Raw genomic sequence first — 25,240 nt, forward strand, 5'->3', positions numbered from 1 at the left:
CTATGGTTCTCCTATCAGGTTCTCGAGTAGTGTGGTTTATGGGTCCCCGGCGAACCCTACCGTCTCTTTGCGGAGGAAGTGCTTTATTTGGAGGTGTCTCATTTAGAATAGAATAGAATAGAATAGAACAGTACAGCACAGAATAGGCCCTTCGGCCCTCGATGTTGTGCCGAGCAATGATCACCCTACTTAAACCCACGTAACCCGTATACCCGTAACCCAGCAATCCCCCCATTAACCTTACACTACGGGCAATTTAGCATGGCCAATCCACCTAACCCGCACATCTTTGGACTGTGGGAGGAAACCGGAGCACCCGGAGGAAACCCACGCACACACGGGGAGGACGTGCAGACTCCACACAGACAGTGACCCAGCCGGGAATCGAACCTGGGACCCTGGAGCTGTGAAGCATTGATGCTAACCACCATGCTACTCTTCTCCTTCTGCTTGCCTCCACTTCCTCGTCTAGTGTCGTCAGTCTGTGCCCTACGTAGAAGTCCCCGACTGTCAATGTGCCCCCGTCCCGCCTCCATCTTTTGAAGGTGGTATCCAGCATGGCTGGGGGGAATCTGTGATTGCCGCATATGGGAGCCATGGGGGACATTTTGGCTATCCCGAAGTGTTGTCTCAGCTGGGTCCACATTCTCAGCGTGGCTGCTACCACTGGGCTCGTTGTGTATCTTGTTGAGGAGGATGGGAGTGCTGCTGTGACCAGGGCCTGGAGGGTTGTTCCTTTACAGGATGCCTCCTCCATTTGTACCCAATCTGTGTCGGGTTCTTGTACCCATCCCTTCACTCTTTCTGCCATTGCTGCCCCGTGGTAGTATTGTTGGTTTGGTAAGGCCAAACCCCCTTTGATTTTCCTTCTTTGCAGTGTCTATTTGGGAATTCTCGGGTTCTTAACCTCCCCCACACAAACGCCATGATTAGACTGTCTCCGTTTTGGAAAAAGGCCTTGGGGATGAAGATCGGAATGGATCTGAACAGGAAGAGGAACCTTGGCAGTACGTTCATCTTGATCGTCTGCACTCTCCCCGCCAGGGAGAATGGGACTGAGCCCCACCTTTGAAGGTCTCTTCTTACTTCCTCCACCAGGCTGGTCAGGTTCCACTTGTGGATCTGTGTCCAGTCTCTGGCTATGTGGATCCCCAGGTAGCAGAATCTGTTCTGGGTTGTTTTGAATGGGAACCCCTCCAGCTCTCTCCATCTCCCGTTTGGGTTCACTGGGAATGCCTCGCTTTTGCCCAGGTTAAGTTTGTAGCCCGAGAAGGTTCCAAACTCTTTCAGTATTTGTCGTATAGCCTTCAGTCCCTCCTGTGGCTTTGAGACATAGAGAAGCAGGTCATCTGCATAGAGTGAGACTCTGTGCTCTCTGTCTCCTCTCCGGATTCCCTTCCAGCTTTTCGCGTCCCGCAGGGCTATCGCCAGGGGTTCGATCGCTAGCGCGAACAAGAGTGGGGACAGGGGGAAGCCCTGTCTTGCTTCTCTCTGCAGCTGGAAATATTCAGAGCTGGTGGTGTTAGTTCGGATGCTCACTTTGAGAGCGTTGTACAGGAGCCTCACCCAGGCGGTGAACCCCGCTCCTAGCCCAAACCGTTCCAGTACCTCGAGGAGGTATTTCCATTCAACTCTGTTGAAGGCCTTTTCTGTGTCCAGGGAGACGATCACCTCAGGTGTACTCTCCCCGGAGGGGGTCATTATTACATTCAGCAACTGCCTGATGTTCGCTGTGAGCTGCCTACCCTTGACAAAGCCTGTTTGGCCCTCTGCGGCCACCTCTGGTACACAGCCCTCCAGCCTTTTAGCCAGGACCTTTGTGAGTATTTTCGTATCCACGGTCAGCAGTGAAATGAGTCTGTATGATCCACATACCGTCAGGGTATCAGTGAAATTGTGGCCTGCGCTAGCATGGGGGTTAGTGTGCCCCCTGCCAGTGAGTCCGTGAATATGTCCCTTAAGTGTGGGGCCAGGACTGGTGCAAATTTTTTGTAGAATTCCGCCGGGAACCCGTCAGGTCCCAGTGCCTTCCCCGCCTGCATGGAGCTGATACTCTCCATGATTTCTCCCAGGTCTGTTGGTGGTTCCAGCTCCCCCCATCTGTCTTCCCCCACAACTGGTAGTTCCAGTCCGTCTCGGAACTGTTTCATCCCCGCGGCCCCATTGGGGGGCTCGGAGGCGTGCAGTCCCCGGTAGAAGGTCTCAAATGCCTGACTGGCCTCCTTTGGTTCTGTTACCAGTCTGCCTCTGCTATCCTTTACCTGCGCTATTTCCCTTGTAGCTGCCTGCTTTCTCAGCTGGTGATCCAATAGGCGGCCAGCCTTGTCTCCGTGTTTGTAGAAGGTTCCCCGATGTCTGGCGAAGTTGGTACACTGCTTTCCTAGTGGGTAGCAGGTTCAAGTCCATTTGCAGCTTTTTTGTCTCCGCCAGCAGCTCTGCAGTCGGGGCCATGGAGTATTTTCTGTCGACTTCCAGGATGGAGTCCACCAGTTGTTGCCTGGCCACCTTCTCTTCCCTATCTCTGCTTGCCTTGTAGGTTATGATTTCTCCTCTAATCAAGGCCTTCAGTGCCTCCCAGAACGTGGAGGGCGAGACCTCCCCGTTTTGATTGGTATTAACGTAGTTGCCTATGGCCCGCAATGTTTTTTGACAGAGGGCCTTGTCGGCCAGGAGGTCCGTGTCCAGCCTCCACGCGGAGCGCTGGGCCCGGCCTGTCTCCAACCTCACATTCATATAGTGTGGAGCATGGTCAGAGATAACGATCGTGGAGTACTCCGTTCCCGTGATCCCTGGAAGCACCTATTTCCCCACTGCAAAGAAGTCGATACGGGTGTATACCTTGTGTACTTTTGAGAAGTATGAAAATTCCTTCTCTCCCGGGTGCAGGAAGCTCCATGGGTCCACCGCCCCCATCTGCTCCATAAATGCTCCTAGTTTCCTAGCCATGCCAGTCTTTTTCCCTGCTCTGGGGTTTGATTGGTCGGTCAGTGGGTCCTGTCCAAAATGTTGCCTCCTCGTATCTCTCCAACCTCTCACAGCCCCAGAACATGTGTGCTTGATTCATGGGCCCTCGCCCACACTTCTCACACTTGTCTGCCACCCACTGGAAGAACCCACTCATCCTTGCCCAGGTCACATGCACCCTGTGCAGCACCTTGAATTGGATCAAGCTCATCCTTGCGCATAAGGTCGAATTTACCCTGTGCATCGCCTCACTCAACACTCTCCATCCTATCTCCCCCCACCCCCCAGCTCCTCCTCCCGTTTATTCTAGATCTTCACCACCTGCGCTTCCCACGAGTCAAACATATATATCACCAATCCTGCCCTACCCTCCACATCGAGGAGCAGCAACCGGTCCAGCAGAGTATACTCCTGCAGCTCGGGAAACCCTCACCATTCCTTCCATGCGAAGTCCCTCATTTGCATATACACAAATTCACTTCCCTTCGGCAACTCCACCCTCTGCCGCAGCTCTTCCAGATCTGCAAACTTCTCTTCCAAGTACAAATCCCTCACCAGCCCCGCTTATCTCCACTTCCTTTACATGCCATCCGTCTCCCCCCAGCTTAAACCTGTCATTCCCACGGTGTCAGCACCGACATCCCCTCCATCCTAAAGTGCCTCCTCAACTGGTTCCACACCTGAACGTGGACTGTACCACCGGGTTCTCCGTGTTCCTCCCCGGCGCCAGCAGAAGCGACGCCATCACCTTGGCCACCAGGCTGGACCCTCTACAGGACACCTCCTCCTTCTTAACCAACTCTAATAGCTCTTCCTTTCATCACTGTCTCACCTTCTCCACGTTTGTCACCCAGTAGTAATGCAGCAGGTTTGGCAGCACCTTCCGTAACGGGGCACTCTTTACCCGTGGTACATTCTCTGCCCATATAAACTCAGAGATCGCTGCGTCCAATTTCTGGAAAAAGACCTTCGGGATAAAGATTGGGAGGGTCTGGTATACGAACAGGAACCTCGGCAACATATGCATCTTAACCACCTGGACGCTCCCCGCCAGTGTGAGGTGCAGCGTATCCCACCTCCTAAAATCCCCCCGAACCTCCACCATCAACGTTGTCAGATTCCACTTGTGCATCGCCACCCACTCCCCTGTCACCTGGACCCCCATGTACCTGAACCTGGCCCTAGCTACCCTAAATGGCAATGCCCCCTAATTAGCCCTCCCGACCCGCTGCATTCACCGGAAACACTTCACTCTTTCCGACATTCAACCTGTTGCCCGAGAAGACCTCGAACCTCTCCAGTGGGTCAGACAAGAACAGCAACAGGTCGTCTGCGTATAACAACACCCAATGCTCTCCACACCCCCTCACAATCCCCTGCCACTCCGCTGACCCCCTAAGGGCCATCACGAAGGGTTCTATCACCAGCGCAAATAACAGCGATGTCAGCGGGCACTCCTGCCTTGTTCCCCTGTGAGACACAAAACTCCATTAACTCATTTAATTTGTCCATTCACCCGCGTACAACAGACACACCCACGTCACAAACTTCGGGCCAAACCTGAACTTTCCCAGGATCTCAAGCAGGTACCTCCACTCCACCCGATCAAAGGCCTCCTCTGCAGCCATCGAGACTGCTATCTCTCATACTCGCCTCTCCAATGGGGCCACAATCACGTTTAGCAGCTTTCTGATGTTACTGGAGAGCTGCCTGCCCTTTACGAAACCCGTTTGGTGCTCAGCGACCACCCTTGGAATATACCCCTCCACCCTCCCCGCTACTAACTTGGCCAACACCTTCACATCCGTGTTTAGCGTGAAATGGGCCTATATGACCCACATTCCAACAGGTCCTTCCCCTTCCCGTACCAGCCTCCCCGGACAGGCGCCGAAATGTGGCGACTAGGGGCTTTTCACAGTAACTTCATTGAAGCCTACTCGTGACAATAAGCGATTTTCATTTTCATTTCATTTCTTCGGGATTAACGCAATCAATGCCTGTGTCAATGACTCCGGTAGCTTCCCCTTCTCCGCCGTCTCGCTAAACACCCCCAACAAATGTGATACCAACTCCATCGCAAACTCCTTATTGAACTCCGCTGAGTAGCCGTCCGGTCCCGGAGCCTTCCCTGATTTCATCCCTCATATGCTATCCATCACCAACTCTGCCCTAACAGCTCCTCCAGCACCTGCCTCCTCGGAAACCCCAGCTCATTTGAGAATCGCACCATATCTCCTTCCTCACCACCCGCTCGACCCTGTACAGCTTCTCATAGTACTCCCTCAAATGCTGCATTAATGGTCCCCGGCTTCGACGCAAGAACTTCCCCCTTTCCTGTCTGCACCCTCAAAATTTCCCGTTCCATAAACCTTCCCAACTCTTTCACCATCCTCAACCTTCTCATTGACTTAGGGCTTGATCTGTCCATCCTCAGTTCCAGCACACAATCAACTGATGAGTATCTAGGTCCTAGAAATCCCTTCACAAACCCCACGTCGTTCCAATTCGGCACATATACATTCACTAGCGTCCCCTCCAGCACCCCACTCGCTATCACATACCTCCCACCCAGGTCCCGCATTTCCTTTGCCCCTTCAAGCCCTGTCTTTTTTAAGGGGCAATTTAGCATGGCCAATTCACCTACCATGCACATCTTTGGGTTGTGGGGGCGAAACGCACGTAAACACGGGGAGAATGTACAAACGCCACATGGTCAGTGACCTAGAGCTGGGATCGAACCTGGGACCTCGGCGCCATGAGTCAGCAATGCTAATCACTACGCCACCATGCTGCCCTTAAGCCCTGTCTTTTTGCTCAGCTTGATGACCACCGTCTGCGACGTTGAATCAAACCCCGAGTTAAATCCTGACCCACCCATCCCTTCCTCACCCTGACCTGATCCTTCATTCGGGTATGTTCTGTCTTATAGTGGTATTTGCATTATTTGCAGTATTTTTGGGGGTCACAGTGGTAATGGGTAATGGGTTGGAGGGTTATGGAGAATGGGCAGGACAGTGGAGTTCAGGCCAGGATGGGATCAGCCATGATCATCACATTGTGGATGTTATGCTCGGGAGATTAAATTGCCTACTCCCGCTCCTAGGTCATGTGTTCTAGGGAGGAGATGCTCTGACTGATTTCGCAATCCAGCTCTTGGCCTGTGACATTGTCGGTAGCAGAAGAGGAACATATCAATGGATATGGAGGAACAGATTTGATGGGCTTAATTCTGCTCCTATATCTTATGAACTTATGAACGTATAGGTTTTCTCTGACTTATTGTTCCGTGCTTAAAGATGAAGTATGTGCTTTTAAAGAATGAGACAAGAACTGTGCCCATGCGGGGGTTTGCGGGGGGGGGTGGGGGGGTAGGGGGGGTGGGGGGGGGGGTAGGGGGGGTTGCGGGGGGGTGGGGGGGGTAGGGGGTGGGGGGGGGGGTGGGGGGGGTGGAGGGGGGTGCAAGGGTCGAGTGGTCATTCAAAGGGTCGGTGAAGACTCGATGGACCAAATGGCCTCCTTCTGCACTGTAGGAATGCGGAAAAAAATATGTGAGTAAATGCCTGCACACGCGTGCGAAAACAAGCAACACAGTCCACCAGAAAAGGCTTCACCGATACGGGCCATGGCAGAAGGGGATAGAGAGGGAGAGAGACAACAAAGAAAACCAGTCAATACTACAAAACCACTTCCTCCCCCCACCCCAAATCACAGACACACACACACACACACACACACACAGCCTTTATAGTGGATCCACATCAGCGAGCTCCAACTCAAACTCCCAAACTGAAAATGCTGCCAATAATCAGCAAGTTAGGCTGATTACATTTTAGTTAAATAACTGCCCGGAACTCCTTTAAGGTCAATTATACTAAAAGAAACAAACTCCGAGACAAATGAAAAGGGACCACTCCTGCTCGGGGCACTGCCCAAATGAAACAAAGATCAACGGAAACTTAACAAACATCAAAACAAAGTGTGACTAAGAGGGTCAATAAAACATTTCAGCCCCAGTGCTTTCCACTGGGCACAGAAGGCTGCAATGGTGCTCATGGACACAGCATGTTCCCTCTCCAGAGACACCCGGCCGAAAACATAACCATGGAAGAGGGGCACACAGTCTGGTCGGGTGACCCCCTTGGTCACCCTCTGCCTGAACCTGTTAATGGTGAGTTTTGCCAGGCCCAGGAGGAAGTTCACAGGAGGTCCTCCTTCTTATGCTGAATGGAGACCAGGGCCTCGCGACCACCACGTTGACTGCAGTTTGAATGTCGGCCTTTATCTTTTCACTGAGCTCCTTTAGTTCCCTGGAGAGGATCTTCCTCCATCCACTCTCCTGCAGGGAGAACCTGTGTGCGATTTTCCAGTCTCTCTCGTTCTGCTATGGCTGCCATTTCGACGCCTCGTGCATCCGCCATCTCGACTCTTTGTTTCTCCGGGTTTCTGCTGTTTTTTATTTGTTTATGGCCTCTGGAGCCACTGTTGCTCAGCATCTTCTCTTGTGCTATAGATAGGGCGAGTGGATACTTTCTTTCCCTGTTTTACCAGGCTATTTTGAGTAAAAGCCTAATTTTGGGTTCTTAGGTGGAGAGCCACCTGATGTGCGACTATTCAGCACATCCCCGGCCCTGGAACGATTGCTGTTGTTCTTGAAGATGAAATTGCAGTGAGGTGAACTAATTGCAGGAAGGTAGTTAACATGTGTGAAATGTTGAATGCTATGTTAATGAGTTGTGTTGTTTTATGATTCTAATGTTAGATCAATTTGTTTATCACATGCCTCAGGTTTTCAGCAGAATTGTCCTTCCACAAAACAAGTATCTGAAGTTCATCAAACTGCACAGGTTGACGGGCAGCGGAATATAGATAACAAGAGTTAAGTTACAGCAACAGGAGCTGACCTGTGAGTGAGCAGTGAGGTGGCGCAGATCACACCCGAAACACTAGGTAGGTGGTGGTTGAGTTGATTCTCCACTTGAAAGCTACATTAAGACTTCTAGCTTTAAAAAAAAGGGACAGAAATAATCTCAATTTGGGGAGGCCAGGATTACTCAAGGGCAGTCAGCATGGTTTTTTTCAAAATTATATCTTGTCTTACAAATTTAATTACATTTTTCAAGAAGGTGATTAGATGTGGCTTGTGCAGTTGATGTAGTCTATATGGACTTCAGTAAGGCTTTTGATAAGGCCCGGCTTGGGGCAAGTCAAGAAGGTAAGAGGCCAGAGGATACAGGGCAATTTGGCAAATTGGATCCAAAAATTGTCTCAGTGGCAGGGGTGATGGTTGAATGTTATTTTTTGTAACTGGAAGCTTGTGCATCGTGCTGTGCTGCAGGGATTGGTGCTGGGACCCTTGCTGTACATTAATAATCATAGTAAGAAGTCTTACAACACCAGGTTAAAGTCCAACAGGTTTGTTTCAAACACGAGCTTTTGGAGCACGGCTCCTTCTTCAGGTGAATGGAAAGGCTTGTTCCAGAAATGTTTATATAGACACAGTCAGAGATGCCCCGGAATGCGAGCACCTGCAGGCAATCAAATCATCAAAGATGCAGAGAGAGAGGTAACTCCAGGTTAAAGAGGTGTGAATTGTCCCAAGCCAGTTCAGTCAGTAGGCCTCTGCAAGTCCAGGCTTGTTGGTGGGGGCCGAATGTAATGCGACATGAATCCCAGATCCCGGTTGAGTCCGCATTCATGCGTGCGGAACTTAGCTATAAGTTTTTGCTCAGCAATTTTGCGTTGTCGCGTCTCCTGAAGGCCTCCTTGTAGAATGCTGACCCGGAGATCAGAGGCTGAATGTCCTTGACTGCTGAAGTGTTCCCCAACTGGAAGGGAACAGTCCTGCCTGTTGATAGTCGCACGATGCCCGTTTATTCGTTGTCGCAGTGTCTGCATGGTCTCGCCAATGTACCACGCTTCGGGACATCCTTTCCTGCAGCGTATGAGGTAGACTACATTGGTCGAGTCGCACGAGTATGCGCCGCGTACCTGGTGGGTGGTGTTTCCACGTGTAATGGTGGTGTCCATGTCGATGATCTGGCATGTCTTGCAGAGATTACCCTGGCAGGGTTTTGTGGTGTTGTGGTTGCTGTTCTGAAGGCTGGGTAATTTGCTGCAAACAATGGTTTGTTTGAGGTTGCGCGGTTGTTTGAAGGCCAGTAGTGGGGGTGTGGGGATGACCTTGGCAAGATGTCCATCCTCGCTGATGATGTGTTGGAGGCTGCGAAGAAGATGTCGTAGTTTCTCCGCCCCAGGAAAGTACTGGACGACGAAGGGTACTCTGTCAGTGGTGTCCCGTGTTTGTCTTCTGAGGAGGTCGGTGCGGTTTTTTGCTGTGGCGCGGTGGAACTGTCGATCAATGAGTCTAGCGCCATATCCCGTTCGTACAAGGGCATCTTTCAGCATCTGTAGGTGTCTGTTGCGCTCCTCCTTGTCTAAGCAGATCCTGTGTATACGGAGGGCTTGTCCATAGGGGATGGCTTCTTTAATGTGTTTCGGGTGAAAGCTGGAGAAGTGGAGCATCGTGAGATTATCTGTGGGCTTGCGGTAAAGCGAGGTGCTGAGGTGACCGTCCTTGATGGAGACGAGTGTGTCCAAGAATGGAACTGAATTTGGAGAATAGTCCATGGTGAGTTTGATGGTGGGATGGAACTTATTGATGTCATCGTGTAGTCGTTTCAGTGATGTCTCGCCGTGGGTCCAAAGGAAAAAAATGTCATCGATGTATCTGGTGTATAGCATCGGTTGAAAGTCCTGTGTGGTGAGGAAGTCCTGTTCAAACTTGTGCATGAAGATGTTGGCATATTGAGGTGCAAATTTGGTCCCCATGGCTGTTCCGTGCGTCTGGATGAAGAATTTGTTGTCGAAGGTGAAGACGTTGTGGTCTAGAATGAAACGGATGAGTTGCAGAATTGCGTCTGGAGATTGGCAGTTGTCGGTGTTGAGGACTGAGGCTGTTGCAGCAATGCCGTCGTCATGGGGGATGCTGGTGTAGAGTGCCGAGACATCCATTGTGACGAGGAATGTTCCTGGTTCAACTGGTCCATGGGTGCTGAGTTTCTGTAGGAAGTCCGTCGTGTTGCGACAGAAGCTGGGTGTACCTTGTACGATGGGTTTCAAGATGCCCTCGATGTGGCCAGAGAGGTTCTCACACAGGGTCCCATTGCCTGAAACGATAGGACGGCCTGGTGTGTTGGCCTTGTGTATTTTCGGGAGGCAGTAGAGATCTCCAATGCGGGGATTACGTGGGATGAGAGCACGTAGGGTGTTCTGAAGGTCTGGATCTAAGGTCTTGATCAGTCTGCTGAGTTGGCGGATGTGTTCCTTGGTTGGATCTGCGGGTAACTGCCTGTAGGCCACATCGAGGGCATCTTGAAACCCATCGTACAAGGTACACCCAGCTTCTGTCGCGACACGACGGACTTCCTACAGAAACTCAGCACCCATGGACCAGTTGAACCAGGAACATTCCTCGTCACAATGGATGTCTCGGCACTCTACACCAGCATCCCCCATGACGACGGCATTGCTGCAACAGCCTCAGTCCTCAACACCGACAACTGCCAATCTCCAGACGCAATTCTGCAACTCATCCGTTTCATTCTAGACCACAACGTCTTCACCTTCGACAACAAATTCTTCATCCAGACGCACGGAACAGCCATGGGGACCAAATTTGCACCTCAATATGCCAACATCTTCATGCACAAGTTTGAACAGGACTTCCTCACCACACAGGACTTTCAACCGATGCTATACACCAGATACATCGATGACATCTTTTTTCCTTTGGACCCACGGCGAGACATCACTGAAACGACTACACGATGACATCAATAAGTTCCATCCCACCATCAAACTCACCATGGACTATTCTCCAAATTCAGTTCCATTCTTGGACACACTCGTCTCCATCAAGGACGGTCACCTCAGCACCTCGCTTTACCGCAAGCCCACAGATAATCTCACGATGCTCCACTTCTCCAGCTTTCACCCGAAACACATTAAAGAAGCCATCCCCTATGGACAAGCCCTCCGTATACACAGGATCTGCTCAGACAAGGAGGAGCGCAACAGACACCTACAGATGCTGAAAGATGCCCTCGTACGAACGGGATATGGCGCTCGACTCATTGATCGACAGTTCCACCGCGCCACAGCAAAAAACCGCACCGACCTCCTCAGAAGACAAACACGGGACACCACTGACAGAGTACCCTTCGTCGTCCAGTACTTTCCTGGGGCGGAGAAACTACGACATCTTCTTCGCAGCCTCCAACACATCATCAGCGAGGATGGACATCTTGCCAAGGTCATCCCCACACCCCCACTACTGGCCTTCAAACAACCGCGCAACCTCAAACAAACCATTGTTTGCAGCAAATTACCCAGCCTTCAGAACAGCAACCACAACACCACAAAACCCTGCCAGGGTAATCTCTGCAAGACATGCCAGATCATCGACATGGACACCACCATTACACGTGGAAACACCACCCACCAGGTACGCGGCGCATACTCGTGCGACTCGACCAATGTAGTCTACCTCATACGCTGCAGGAAAGGATGTCCCGAAGCGTGGTACATTGGCGAGACCATGCAGACACTGCGACAACGAATAAACGGGCATCGTGCGACTATCAACAGGCAGGACTGTTCCCTTCCAGTTGGGGAACACTTCAGCAGTCAAGGACATTCAGCCTCTGATCTCCGGGTCAGCATTCTACAAGGAGGCCTTCAGGAGACGCGACAACGCAAAATTGCTGAGCAAAAACTTATAGCTAAGTTCCGCACGCATGAATGCGGACTCAACCGGGATCTGGGATTCATGTCGCATTACATTCGGCCCCCACCAACAAGCCTGGACTTGCAGAGGCCTACCGACTGAACTGGCTTGGGACAATTCACACCTCTTTAACCTGGAGTTACCTCTCTCTCTGCATCTTTGATGATTTGATTGCCTGCAGGTGCTCGCATTCCGGGGCATCTCTGACTGTGTCTATATAAACATTTCTGGAACAAGCCTTTCCATTCACCTGAAGAAGGAGCCGTGCTCCGAAAGCTCGTGTTTGAAACAAACCTGTTGGACTTTAACCTGGTGTTGTAAGACTTCTTACTGTGCTCACCCCAGTCCAACGCCGGCATCTCCACATCATTAATAATCATGACATGAATGGGCAGCATGGTAGCACAGTGGGTAGCATTGTTGCTTCACAGCTCCAGGGTCCCAGGTTCAATTCCCGCTTGGGTCACTGTCTATGTGGAGTTTACACGGTCTCCCTGTGTCCGCATGGGTTTACTCCGGACGCTCCGGGTTCCTCCCACAAGTCCTGAAAGACATGCTATTAGGTAATTTGGACATTCTGAATTCTCCCTCTGTGTACCCGAACAGGCGTGGGGATGTGGCAACTAGGGGATTTTCGTAGTAACTTCATTGCTGTGTTAATGTAAGCCTACTTGTGACAATAAAGGTTACTTTACTGAATGTAAGACGTATGATCAGTAAGTTTGCAGATGACACACAAATTGGTGGCATAAATAGTGAGGCGGATACAGTACATTATAGCCGGGCTGGTTAGATGGGCAGAACAGTGGCAAATTGAATTTAACCCTGAAAAGTGTGAGGTAATGCATTTAATACATTTAACCATACTGGTAAATCTCCTGTGCACCCTCTCAAGGACCCTCCCATCCTCCATAATGTGTGGTGGTCACTAGTTTGCACCAACCCAAATGTGTTCATGTCTGTGACACCATCACACATCAACAATTGCACGGTGACATCACCCGACTCGCCGGGTATTTCCTCAACCGGGAGATTTTACTCTGACTCCACTGTGTCTGATACCTTTCCAGCTGCAGACTCCAGCAGGAGACCTTGACTTTGAAAACAGTGAAATAGTTTCAGAGGTGAATATTTTTGACCATTCGTCTCCAATTTCGAGCTTTTAGTCTGTGCTCTGTTACCTGTGAGAGGTTCCATGTCTTTGGGGCTGATGTGACTCCTTTACTGTGGATCTGAATTCATGCCCATCCATTGCTCTCTTTCACCTCTTCCCTCTGTCATCAACTCACTGCTTTTATCTAACTTGTTTTGCCTCCACTAATGTGCGTATTTTAACTTTATTTAGTGTTTTACTGTTTCTTCTTGTGTGTTTAAGTGAGGTTTCCACCACTGCCCATCTTCTTTTTTTTAATATAAATTTAGAGTTTCCAATTATGGGGCAATTTAGCGTGGCCAATCCACCTAGCCTGTACATCTTTGGGTTGTGGGGGCGAAACCCACGCAAACACGGGGAGAATGTACAAACTCCACACGGACAGTGACCCAGAGCCGGGATGAAACCTGGGACCTTGGCGCCGTGAGGCAGCAGTACTAACCACTGCACCACCATGCTGCCCTCACTGCCCATCTTCTGACCATGTACTGCTGTTTTACCAGCTTTATCTTCCTACAATATCTTTCACAGCCAGGAATTATTTTTTCTGCTGAATAGACCATTTCTTGTCCATTTCTGAGCTTATATTGACAAGGAAATTCTGCACAATTTTAATTCCCTACAATTCATTTTGAACATATATATATGTTGTATAATGTTAACTCTGTTAACTCTGTTTCTCCCCTCCACAAATCCAGCAATACATGGTGAATCTTGTGGAGACTGTGATGTTTGATCTTCTGAATCACTGCAGTCCATGTGGTGAAGGTGATCTCATAGTGTTGTTAGGTAAGGAGTTACTTATAATTCACCTAGTGAAGGAACAATGGTATGTGTGCAAATCAACGTTTTGTACTTATGTTGCACTTTTACTGTAAGATAAAGTTCTAAGGCTTTCACAGAAATGCTACAGAGAAACATTTAACACTGAGCCACATGAGGCATTAGGGCAGGTGACCAAACGCTTGGTCAAAGAGAGAGGTTTTATGGAGAATCTTATAGGAGGAAAGTGAGTTGGAGAGATTAACGGGTGCAATTCCTGACATTGGGTCCTTGGAAAGTGACAGAATGGTCACCAGTGGTGGAATGATTAAAATACAGAAATACTAAAGAGACCAGAAATAGAGGAGAGCATGTAACTGAGTGTTGTGAGGTTGGAGGAGATGACAGAGATAATGGAGCGGCCATGGAGGAATTTGAGAATAAGAAATTTTGCTGCTTAACCCAGGGCCTTTGTAGGGCAATGAACACGGGTGATGGGTGAACAAGACTTGGTGTGAATAAACACATGGGCAGCAGGATTTTGGATGACCAAATATTACAGGGATGTTGAATGTGGCAGATGGGCCGGGAGTGAAGATAATGGCTTCATTTTTTACAATATTTAAATGGAGGGACGTTTCTGTTTATCTAGTCCTGAATGTCAGACAAGTCAGGATGGTGCATAACTTGGAGGTTGTAGAGTCATAGAGTTTTACAGCACAGAAAGAGGCCCTTTGCCTCCATGCCAACCATCAAGATGTTAACTATGCAAATCACATTTTCCAACACTTGGTCAGTAGCCTTGTATGCAATGGCATTTCAAGTGCTTATCTAAATACTTCTTTAAAGTTGTGAGGGTTCCTGATGGTGTTCATGCACTTACTATGCTGGTCCTTCCTGATGGTGGAGGTTGAGTGTTCGGGTAATTCTCCTCAAGTTCTGGTTTAATTTTTGATCTATAAAATCTCTCTTCTCACCCCCTGCACCTCCCATTTCCCCTCTGTGTCTCTCCCACTCCTGTCTGGATTTTTCTCTCTTATCGCACCTTTCTCTCATCCAGAAGGTTGTGGAGTATATTTCAGGATGAGATTGAACGATTTCTGATCTTTCTGGGAGTCAAGGGATATGGGGAGCTGGCAGGAAAATGGAGTTGAAGCCCAGGATCAGCCACAATTGTGTTGAATGACAGAGCAGACTCTGTTTGATCTTCCCCTCTCATCATTTCTGATGTTCTTACAGAGGTGAGTGTTTTGTGCAGGGCCAGACTGGAGGCAGGTTCCCCTCCCCGAAAGACGTTAGTGAACCAGTGAGCCAATTCACCTACCCTGCACATCTTTGGGTTGTGGGGGCGAAACCCACGCAAACACGGGGAGAATGTGCAAACTCCACATGGATAGTGACCCAGAGCCGGGATCGAACCTGGGACCTCGGCGCCATGAGGCAACAGGGCTAACCCACTGCGCCAGCGTGCTGCCCTCAAATCAATTTCACAGGGAAGGGGAAGATTTTCTGAAACCAAACATTACAGAGTTGCTCAAATATCGTGACCTAATGTCGTTGGATTTTGAACATGGAAGGAAAAAGCACTGTTCAGTGGGGAGAAACCGTACATGCGTTCTGTGTGTGGACGAGGCTTCAGCACTTATGACCTGTCAGTGCATAAATGCAGTCACATTGAAGAGAAACGTGGGAAATGTCAGGATTGGGAACTTATTGGGGCAGGCACACTGGGGAGAGATGTTCACCTTCTCCCAGTGTGGGAATGGATTGACCTAGTTCCCAACTAATGTGATGGCACACCAACGAATTCACCCTGATGAGAGACCTTTTAAATGCCCAATCTGTGAGAAACGCTTTAAACGTTCTGTGGAACTGATGTCCCATCAATGTGTTCACACTGGCGAGAGACCGTTCAGGTGCTCTCAATGTCAATGTGGAACTGACAATCATCTGAATTTGTTGAACACAAACTCATTTAAACTGGAGAGACCATTCACTTGCTGTGACTGTGGGAACCGAATCACTCAGTCAGCCAGCCTATTGAGACACCAGAGAGTTCACACTGGGGTGAGGCCATTCACCTACTCCCAGCATGGGAAGGGATTCAGTCAGTTATCCAACCTGCTGAGACACTAGCGAGTTCATAAGTAAATACACTGATTGGATTTTGCTGGCAATCACATCCATGACTGAACCGTGTTCATTGTGATTTATTTCAACCAATATTAATGAAGTCCAGCCCAGTATGAATGGTGAATATTACACATAGAAGTCAAATTAGTTTGCTTTGTATTATGAAATGAAATGAAATGAAAATCGCTTATTGTCACGAGTAGGCTTCAATGAAGTTACTGTGAAAAGCCCCTAGTCGCCACATTCCGGCGCCTGTCCGGAGAGGCTGGTACGGGAATTGAACCGTGCTGCTGGCCTGCTTGGTCTGCTTTAAAAGCCAGCGATTTAGCCCTGTGAGCTAAACCAGTTGTATTAAATAGTGTGTTGAAACATTTAGATATCTCGAACACAAGTTAGCTCCTTTTGAAGGGCTTTCCTTTCCCGTCTCCTCCATCCTCACCTCCAACAAGTATGAGGAACTTATCACTAAGATTGAGACAGTCTATCAGCTGCCTCTGCTGCTTTCCTCCTTTCCACTAGCCCAGTGAGACAAACTATCTGTAAATTTCCTTTTGGCCTAGTTCTGAAACTCACATATTTCTCCAGTTTCTCTCCCATCTCCCCTCATGGCCACTCACTGCTCATCCTGCCCATGAGGCCCACATTCTGCTCCATTCACCATATTTGCTGATTACCCAACTTCCCCATGTTCACTGATATTGTTAACGGTTCTGGTATTGTCCATCTCATCAGAGTGCGATCAACTCAGTCGTTAGGGAACGGGCTGAAGACAATTACTTTGGTCATCCCAATTTTTAATGGGAGAAATTTCTGTTGCTCCAGTACTGGAGATGGGATAAGCAGTTTGATAATTTAGTAACAGTGGAGGAATGGCAAGGGATGGTGGTGAGGTAGAGCTGGGTGTTGTCAGTGTACATGTAAATACTAACACTGTGCTTTTGGATGATGTAATCGAATGGCAGCATGTAGAGGATAAATAGGAGGGTCCAAAGTACCAGGAATTTGGAGAGGAAAGGGAGGTTGGAGATCAGGGCAGTAGTTTTCAAAGATGGTCAGGTCAAGGTTTTTGTTTTACGGCGGTTGATGTTAGTGGACCTCCATCCCACCCCAGCTCATCTGCTGTTCAATCCCTCATCCATGTCCGTATCACCTTCAGACTTGTAAATTCCATTAGATTCCTGGCCAGCCTCTCACATTCACCACACCCACACATGGAAACGTATGATCATCCCAAACTCTGCTGCCCATGTATTTTCTCACACAAGTTCTGTTCACCTATCACTCCTATGTTTTCTGCCCTACATCGGCTCCTGGCAATGCAATGCCTCTATTTTAAAATTCATAGCCTTGTTGTTTTCCAATCTCTCCATGGCCTCGGCCCTCCCCATCTTTGTAATCTCCAATCACACAACCCTCTGAGATGTCTACACTCCTCTCACTCTGGTCTCTTGAACATCCCTGATTTCAATTACCCCACCATTGGTGGCACTCTCTAGGTGTGAAACTTTGAAATCCCCTCCGTAAACCTCTCCACCTCTTTCTCCTGATTAAAGATGTTTTTAAAAATCTGCTTCTCCAATCATGGTTCTGTCCATTGACCCTAATATTGCCACATGTTACTCGGTCAGTTTTTTCTTTACGAAACTTCTCTGAAGCACTTTGGAATGTAACTTTTTATTGCATTAAGCATGTTCTATAAATACAAGTAGTCACTATTTAACGACAGCAGTTTGGGCACAGCAAGATTGCACAAACAGTAATCACACTAACAGATTAATCCAGATTTTTGGTGTTAGTTAAAGCAGGAATATTGGTCCTAATGCATCAGGAGAACTCCCCTATGGACAATATGTGGAGCTTTGAGATCCTGAGATGAGTGGAGCTGATTGAGTTGTCGGGCCTGCCTTGAAGAACTGCTGCCTGGGATCTTTCCTTTTCATTCGATGACTCCCAGCGGAAGTTGTTTCTGTAGTAAAATAGTTTCACATTGAAAATCAATCCCAATTTAATCTGAGGGTAAAATCTACAACTTTAAATCAACTGTAAAAGTGAAAGGACGTTATTGTGTTCATTCAACATCTTTCAGCGCCTCAGAACAGCCCAAAGTGATTCACAGTTAATAGGCTGGATTCTCTGCTGTCGGGATTTCCGTTACGCCAGCAGCGCACCCATGCCCGGGGATTTCTCGACGGCGTGGGGCTGTTCACACGCTGTTCACAATGGGAAATGGACGGAAAATCCTGCCAATTTATTTTGTAGGAACAATGAGATACAGAATAAACTATATGGTCCAATTTTAAACCGTGCAGAAACAGAGTTAACTGGGAGTATATGTGCACAAATGTTGGAATGTCACACCATAATTTGATCAAGCTGTTTAAATATAAAATATGGTCCTTGGTTTATGAATGGAGACATGGAGTACAAAAGCAAGGAAGTTATACTCAATCTTTAGAATTAATTAATTGAGGAACTGTACCGGTCGGAACCTCCAATGGGGAGAGGGGGGATGGAGAGCTTCATGAACAGGCTATGTTTCCCAAAGGTTCAAGAGGAGCTGGTAGAGGGGCCGGGGGCGCCGATAGAGTTGGAGGAGCTAGTCAGGGGGATTGGACAAATGCAGTCAGGTAAGGCGCCGGGGCCGAATGGGTTCCCGGTGGAATTTTATAAAAAGTATGCGGATCTGGTGGGCCCCCTGTTGGTGCGAGCCTTCAATGAGGCATGGGATGTCGCGGGCACTGATCTCTCTGATCCTGAAGCGGGATAAGGACCCCTTGCAGTGTGGATCATACAGGCCTATCTCGCTCCTCAATGTTGACGCTAAGTTGCTGGCGAAGATCCTGGCCACCAGGATAGAGGACTGTGTGCCAGGGGTGATACACGAGGATCAGATAGGATTTGTCAAGGGACGGCAGCTCAACACGAATGTGCGGAGATTGCTAAATGTTATTATGATGCCGGCAGTGGAGGGGGAGGCGGAGACAGTGGTGGCGCTGGATGTAGAGAAAGCGTTTGATAGAGTTGAGTGGGGGAGGTGCTGGAGGGATTCGGATTCGGGGAGGGATTCATCAAATGGGTGAGGCTGCTCTACGCGGCTCCGATGGCAAGTGTAGTTACTAATGGAAGGAGATCGGAGTACTTTAGGCTCCACCGTGGGACAAGGCAGGGGTGCCCCTGTCCCCCTTGCTCTTTGCATTGGCGATTGAACCTTTGGCTATGGCGTTGAGGGAGTCAGGGAGGTGGAGGGGTCTGGTGCGGTGTGGGGAGGAACATCGGACATCGCTGTATGCGGACGACCTGCTGTTGTATGTGGCGGACCCAGAAGGGGGAATGCTGGGGGTGATGGAGCTGTTAGCGGAATTTGGGGGCTTCTTGGGCTATAAGTTAAATTTAGGCAAGAGCGAGGTATTTGTAGTACACCCGGGTGATCAGGAGGAGGGAATTGGGAGGCTCCCGTTTAAGAGGGCAGTGAAGAGTTTCAGATACCTGGGGGTGCAGGTGGCCAGGAGTTGGGGGACTCTCCATAAGCTTAATTTTACCAGGCTGGTGGAGCAGATGGAGGCTGGAATTTAAAAGGTTGGACATGGTGCTGCTATCTTTGGCGGGTAGAGTGCAGTCCGTCAAAATGACGGTTCGCCCGAGGTTCTTGTTCCTCTTTCAGTGTTTGCCCATCTTTATCCCTAGGGCCTTTTTTAGAAGGGTGACTAGCAGCATCATGAGCTTTGTTTGGGCGCATGGGACCCCGAGGGTGAAGAGGGTCTTCTTGGAGCGGGGTAGAGATGGGGGGGGGCTGGCGTTGCCCAATCTCTCGGGGTATTATTGGGCGCCCAATGTGTCGATGGTGCGCAAGTGGGCGATGGAGGGGGAGGGGGCAGCATGGAAATGGATGGAGAGGGCATTCTGTGGAGATACAAGCCTGGGGGCCCTGGTAACGGCACCGTGGCCGCTCCCTCCCACGAGGTATACCACGAGTCCGGTGGTGGCGGCTACCCTCAAGATTTGGGGGCAGTGGAGGCGACACAGGGGAGAAGTGGGGGGCTCGATGGAGGCTCCGTTAAGGGGGAACCATCGGTTCGTCCCGGGGAACATTGATGGGGGATTTCAGGGTTGGCACAGAGCGGGCATCAGACAGCTGAGGGACCTGTTTATTGATGGGAGGCTTGCGAGCCTGGGGGAGTTGGAGGAGAAATTTGGGCTCCCCCCGGGAACATGTTCAGGTATCTACAGGTAAAGGCGTTTGCTAGACAGCAGGTGGAGGGATTCCCTTCGCTTCCCGCGAGGGGGGTGAGTGACAGGGTGCTTTCGGGGGTCTGGGTCGGAGAGGGGAAGATATCTGGGGCGAAATTCTCCGACCCCACGCAGGGTCGGAGAATCGGCCGGCAGCGGCGTTATTCCCGCTCCCGCAGGCTTTTTAAATCTCTGACCGGCCAAAAACCGGCGCTGTGCAAATCCCGCCGGCAGCCTCTGAAAACAGCTGGCGCCGGCGGGATTTCATTATATTTTTGTTTCCACAAATCTCCGGCCCGGATGGGCCGAAGTCCCACCGACATGGCCACGGGTCACGTCGGCGAAAATCACAGTTGCTTTAAAACGGCGTCAACCATTGATGATGGTTGACGCCGTTCAGTGTCGGGGGGTGGGTTGCGGCATCGGGGGGGGGGGGGTGGGTTGCGGCATCGGGGGGGGTGGGTTGCGGCATCGGGGGGGGTGGGTTGCAGCATCGGGGGGGGTTGCGGCATCGGGGGGGGGTTGCGGCATCGGGGGGGTTGCGGCACGGGGGGGGTTGCGGCATCGGGGGGGGGTTGCGGCATAGGGGGGGTTGCGGCATCGGGGGGGGGTTGCGGCATCGGGGTGGGGTTGCGGCATCGGGGGGGGTTGCGGCATCAGGGGTGGGGTTGCAGCATCGGGGGGGGGTGGGTTGCGGCATCGGGGGGGTGGGTTGCGGCATCGGGGGGGGGGTGGGTTGCGGCATCGGGGGGGGTGGGTTGCGGCATCGGTGGGGTGGGTTGCGGCATCGGGGGGGGTTGCGGCATCGGGGGGGTTGCGGCATCGGGGGGGTTGCGGCATCGGGGGGGGGTTTGGGGGCAGCGGCGTGCAGAGAGGGGGGGCGACGGATGCCCGGGGCCAACGCACCGTCGCCCCCCCCTCTGTACGCCGCTGCCCCCAAACCCCCCCGATGCCGCAACCCCCCCCCGATGCCGCAACCCCCCCCGATGCCCCCCCCCTCAACGCCGCAACCCCCCCTCATCGCCGCAACCTCCCCCCTCAACGCCGGGTCCCCCCCCTCAACGCCGGTACCCACACCCCGCCCCCTCTCTCCTCCTCCCCCCTTCCTTCCTCCGTTAGTGGGGGGGGGGGGGGGGGGTGCGGCGTTGGAGGGGGGTAGGGGTGGTGAAGGGGGTAGGGGTGGTGAGGGGGGGGGTTGGGGTAGGGGCAGCTGCGTGCAGAGGGGGGGCGACGGTGCGTTGGCCCCGGGCATCCGTCGCCCCCCCTCTGCACGCAGCTGCCCCCTACCCCAACCCCCCCCCTCACCACCCCTACCCCCTTCACCACCCCTACCCCCCTCCAACGCCACACCCCCCCACCCCCACCCCCCTCCAACGCCGCCCCCCCTCCAACGCCGCCCCCCCCTCTCAACTCAACGCCGCAAAACCACCCCCCCCCTCTCCTCAACTCAACGCCGCAAACCCCCCAATAAATGCCGGTCTGTCTCTCTCCTCCTCCTCCCCCCCCCCCCCCCCCCCCCAAATGCCGGGTCTGTCTCTCTCCTCCTCCTCCCCCCCCCCAAATGCCGGGTCTGTCTCTCTCCTCCTCCTCCCCCCCCCCCAAATGCCGGTCTGTCTCTCTCTCTCCCCCCCCCCAAATGCCGGTCTGTCTCTCTCCTCCTCCTCCCCCCCCCCCCAAATGCCGGTCTGTCTCTCTCTCTCTCCTCCCCCCCCCAAATGCCGGTCTGTCTCTCTCCTCCTCCTCCCTCCCCCCCCCCAAAATGCCGGTCTGTCTCTCCCCCCCCCCCCCCCCAAATGCCGGTCTTTCTCTCCCCCCCCCCCCCAAATGCCGGGTCTGTCTCTCTCCTCCTCCTCCCCCCCCCCCCATAAATGCCGGTCTGTCTCTCTCCTCCTCCTCCCTCCCCCCCCCCAAATGCCGGGTCTGTCTCTCTCCTCCTCCTCCCCCCCCCAAATGCCGGTCTGTCTCTCTCTCTCCCCCCCCCCCAAATGCCGGTCTGTCTCTCTCCTCCTCCTCCCTCCCCCCCCACCCCAAATGCCGGGTCTGTCTCTCTCCTCCTCCTCCCCCCCCCCCCCAAATGCCGGTCTGTCTCTCTCTCTCCCCCCCCAAATGCCGGTCTGTCTCTCTCCTCCTCCTCCCTCCCCCCCACCCCAAATGCCGGGTCTGTCTCTCTCCTCCTCCTCCCTCCCCCCCCCCCCCCAAAATGCCGGTCTGTCTCTCCCCCCCCCCCCAAATGCCGGGTCTGTCTCTCTCCTCCTCCTCCCTCCCCCCCCCCCCCAAAATGCCGGTCTGTCTCTCTCCTCCCCCCCCCCCAAACGCCGGGTCTCACCACTTCCGCAGCTGGTGAAACTGACGCGTATGGCGTCAGTCAGCTGCTGGCCCCTCCGGGAACGGAGAATAGCGGCCTAAAAGAAGGCCCCGACACCGGAGTCATCTACACCGATTTTTCTCGCCGGAAATCGGCGTTACGACGGAAATCGGCGTTACGACGGTCTGCAGAGAATTTCGCCCCTGATATCTACAAGGTTATGCAGGAGGTGGAGGAGGCGTCAGTGGAGGAGCAGAAAGCTAAGTGGGAGGGGGAACTGGGGGAACAGATCGAAGACGGGACATGGGCTGATGCCCTGGAGAGGGTTAATTCTTCCTCCTCATGTGCGCGACTTAGCCTCACCCAATTCAAGGTGCTGCACCGGGCCCACATGTCCGGGTCTAGGATGAGTAGGTTCTTTGGGGGCGAAGACAGGTGTGTCAGGTGTTCGGGGAGTCCAGCGAACCATGCCCACATGTTCTGGGCATGCCCGGCACTGGAGGAGTTCTGGAAGGGGGTGGCGAGGACGGTGTCGAGGGTGGTGGGATCCAGGGTCAAGCCAGGATGGGAACTCGCGATTTTTGCAGTTGGGGTGGAGCCGGGAGTGCAGGAGGCGAAAGAGGCCGGTGTGCGGGCCTTTGCGTCCCTAGTAGCCCGGCGAAGGATTTTGCTACAATGGAAGGATGCGAGGCCCCCAAGCGTGGAGACCTGGATCAATGACATGGCGGGTTTTATCAAGCTAGAGAGGGTCAAATTCGCCCTGAGAGAATCGGTACAAGGGTTCTTTAGGCGGTGGCAACCTTTCCTCGACTTTCTGGCTCAACGATAGGGAACTGGGTCAGCAGCAGCAGCAACCCGGGGGGGGGGGGGGGGGAAGGGGGAGGAAAACAGGGGGAGGAAAAGGGGGGGAGGAAAAGGGGGGGGGGGGACGGGGACGATGACAATGTTTGTTTATTTAATTTTAATTTATTTTTAAGTTCTCTTGTTATTCATTGGGGTTGGGGGGCTGGGGGGGATGTGATACATGCGTTGATACGGTCTGGGGGTGTTACAGTTATTATGGGTTATTTTGTTGCATTTCATTGTTTGTTGTTATATTTTCTGTAAAAAATTCCAATAAAAATTATTTTTTTAAAAAATAATTAATTAATTGAAATATTGTGATCAATTCTGAGCACCACTTGCGGAAAGATGTCAAGGCCTTGGAGAAGGTGCAGGGAAAATTTCCCAGAATAGTATCAGGGATGAGGCAGTTTCAGTTCTGTGGAGAGACTGGGGAAGATGGGATTGTTCACTTTGAAGCAGAGAAGGATAAGGAGTGATTTAATAGAGATGTGGACATTGTTAAGGAGTTTTCATCCACATTGGGAGAAATTGTTTCCATTGGCAGGATGACTGCAGAAAATGGCTTTAAAATAATTGGGGGGAAAATTCAGGATGGAGATGAGATTATCTTACTCAGTGAGTAATGATGATCTGGAACACATTGGGCTGGATTCTCCATTTCAGTGGCTAAGTGCCGGCTCAAATGGAGAATCCGCGAGCGGCTTACGATGGAAAAATCGGTGCCGACCCCTCACCGATTCCAGGTCATTGAGAGGCTAGCAGCGGCAGCGGGTGAAACTCCTGGCTCACATACCGAAAACTGGCAAGAGAATGGCAGAGAATGCACACGGCTGGCAAACTGCTCAAACCCGACACACCATTCGCATTCCCACAGGCCATCCCCCAACAGTCCCCTCAACCCTAGTGGAGGCCCCCCCGGCCAGCAGCACAGAGTGTGGCGACGCTGGACACAGTCCGCAGCCGCCACGCCGGGTTCCCAACTGCTGAGACCACATGTGTCCCACATTGTAGGGAACTTTATCCATTGGGGGTGGAGCATCGCATAAGGGCCGACCGATGATGTGCCAACGCCGTTGCAATGGCGTGATGATGCCATTTTCGAGGGGGCGGAGCATGGCTGACCGGTGTCAAACCGGTGCCAGCCCCAATTTGGACGTAGGAGTCGATTCTTCTCCCAATCACCGATTACGATATCAGCGTCAGGCAACGGAGAATTCCGCCCATTGTCTGAATAACTGTTGGAAGCAGATCCAAGCGTCACTTTACAAAGTGATTTGGGCTGATCGTTCTGCACACGGGCAGAGTGCACTCGGCTGCCATGGAAACACACACTCCATTTATTACTTCACGAGAGTGAAACTTTCCACTATGAAAGCATCATCATTCATTCTCCATTAGGCCGCACTGTCAAACTTGGGTGAGGAGCATATGTGGATGGATTGATCACATTGAGAAGCTCTTTACTGTCTGACTTGATTTTCCCTCTCGGAAGGCTATTTATATAACTGAATTCCATGGGTTTATATCAATCACCAATTCAATTATCCATTCATAGGGGACAGATATTCAATTCCTCCTATGTCCAGAAATCCATGAAGTCAGTTTGTAGTTCATCACTTGCTGGGACTTCCTGCTTAACCTTTACTCAGACAGTTGGTTTTGGGACCTGAGGTTCCCCCCACCTGATTAAGTTTGTCTTGTTTCAGGGTCTGTGCTAGAAACATGTCCTTGGCAGAGCTAACAGACCCACACTATCCTGGATTTGTCAACCCAGGAAGCTTTCTTCTTATTAACTGAGAGATATTCCTATAATATTCAATACATTTCTGAAGATTTTATCAGGTTATCAGGTCCAAAGATGTGCAGGTTAGGTGGATTGGCCATGATAAATTGCCCTTAGTGACCAAAATTGCACTTAGTGTTGGGTGGGGTTACTGGGTTACGGGGATAGGGTGGAGGTGTTGACGTTGGGTAGGGTGCTCTTTCCAAGAGCCGGTGCAGACTCGATGGGCCGAATGGCCTCCTTCTGCACTGCAAATTCTATGATATCTATGATATTAGACAG

Source organism: Scyliorhinus canicula, chromosome 17 (genome assembly GCF_902713615.1).
Source record: "Scyliorhinus canicula chromosome 17, sScyCan1.1, whole genome shotgun sequence".
NCBI lineage: Eukaryota > Metazoa > Chordata > Chondrichthyes > Carcharhiniformes > Scyliorhinidae > Scyliorhinus > Scyliorhinus canicula.